The following is a 2,058-nucleotide window of genomic DNA, read 5'->3' as shown; positions in this document are numbered from 1 at the left end:
CGAACCAAAAACACTGAAGATTAATGTAAATCTAAATGCCAAGTTGTTAATTTGCACTAAGAGTGATGATAATCTGTCCCATTTTACTAATACTTTCCCTGAGCTGGGTGCTTTAAAGATAACATTTAATCCAATCATAGAAATCCTATGACGTTGTCAACATAAGTGTTGGGGTCCAGTCCCAGCAGTTCCCATAGGTGTGGACGGAGTCGGTGAAGAAGAAAATTTTTATTTTATTTTATTTTTTTACCATTTACGCAGATTTGCTTTATTCAGATCTATTCCTGTTCATTTTATCCATGAATCCTTACAGGTTCAGTTCAACACCAAGAAGCAAACTGCTGAACAAGCGTCATGTTTCCCTCGTGAAGACTGTTTTGTCTTGGAAGGTGTTCCTCTTCCTTCAGCTTCTAGCGATGACGATACTCGCGCTCTCGGTCTCGGTCCCGATCTCGGTCCCGATGTCTCTCTCTTCCTCTGCTTCTCGCTCTATAATAATCACCATGACGATCTCTACTGTGGGATTTGTGGCGCCGACGCTTTTCTCGTGATCTACTACGGTCCCTCTCTCTTGATCGTTCACGTCTTGATCCAGAACCATAAGACTTGGATTCAATTCCATGAAGGCAAAATTGCAAAGAGCTAATAAGAACTTTGCAACGATCATCAGCAGATACTTTGGATTGTTTAATTAAAGAAATTGCAGTTACCAATGCCTCAATTGCACTCCCATAATCACCAGCGCTGGCATCAGACATGGCTCTTGAAATAGCACTGCTTGAGATTGCCCTATTTCTATTCATGATTTCTTCAAACTCAGCTTCACTCAGTGGAGTTCTTGCTGTATCCATTTCCCTTCCAGGAGGCCCATAGTCACCCCTATTATATGGTGGAGGTCGGCCATATGGATCTGTTGGCGGTGGACCCCGACTATCTGATGCAGGCATGCCGTTGTTAGTTGATGGAGGAAAGAAAGCTGAGTTCATATGTGGAGCTGGCGGTGGGGCACCTGCAGGTGGTCCAGGAAGATGTGGAGGAGGAGCAAGTGTAAGGGGTGGCCCAAGAGGACCAGGTAGACAAGGTGGAAAGGGGCCTGGAGGTGGAGGTGGTCCCTGTTGTGGAGGTAGTGGCCCAGGAGGGGGGCCATAGCCTGCAAATGGCGGTGGAGGGCGATCTCCTCGATTAGGAGGCCCAGCTAAAGGACGAGGCAGAACCTGACCAGGTGGAGGTGGACCTGGTGGACCAGGTGGACCTGGAGGACCTAAGGGTGGACGTGGTGGAGTCTGTCCAGCTGGAAAAGGTGGGGGTGGCCCTCCTGGCCAAGGAAATCTGTCCCCATGGGGAACAGCCCCTGGAAAACGGCCCCGTCCTCTACCACCTTGTGGAAATGCTGCACGTGAACTGCCTCCTGGAGGACCAGCTTTACCCTCCCCAGACATTTGTCCTGATTGTGTAGTTTTCCTGGTCCGCATGCCAAATTGACTCAGGAACTGTTTATTGCTTGGACTTACAACAGGATTCTGACCATGAAGTTCTCTTTTAGGCAACAGATCCATTAACTTTTTTGAGGATGCTTCAGACCCAACACCAACAAGGGCAACCCCCTTTGATTGGCCATTTGCTCGGTTTTCCAAAAACTTTATCTCCAAAATATCATTTACTCCCAAAGAATGCACTGCTTCAGTTAAGTCTTCATCTGTTGTCCACCATGTTAGATTTCCAATATAGAATGCAATTCTCTTTCCCGTATATATATAGACAACATTTGGTGCTGCTCCTTTACCCACATCGTCACCAGCAGCTGGTGGGAGAGTATCCATGTAACCCTGGTCTTCTGGGGCATCTCCATTATTTGCGGATGGAGAGATGACATCATCATACAAATCTATGTGATCATGCCCGCCATATTCAGCTTCCTGGTTGAACTCTTCGTCTACATCCGCGTAAATGTCTATGTGGTCCACACTGTCCGCCATCTTCCCTCGGCCTCGGCCACCGCCGCCGCCACGGCTGCCACCGCCACCACCTGCAGGTCTAGAGGTTCCCAAGGGTGTGGAC

The 2,058-nt window shown here is 48.2% G+C and overlaps 1 pseudogene; it reads right to left on the bottom strand.

Annotated features, from left to right (window-relative positions):
• Positions 1 to 267: 267 nt before the first annotated feature.
• Positions 268 to 2,029, bottom strand: LOC102755911 (annotated as a pseudogene).
• Between the last annotated feature and the right edge of the window lie 29 nt (positions 2,030 to 2,058).

The sequence above is a fragment of the Myotis davidii genome, unplaced genomic scaffold, assembly GCF_000327345.1.
Source record: "Myotis davidii unplaced genomic scaffold, ASM32734v1 scaffold169, whole genome shotgun sequence".
NCBI classification, from domain to species: domain Eukaryota; kingdom Metazoa; phylum Chordata; class Mammalia; order Chiroptera; family Vespertilionidae; genus Myotis; species Myotis davidii.
This window is presented reverse-complemented; position numbering and strand designations above follow the sequence as displayed.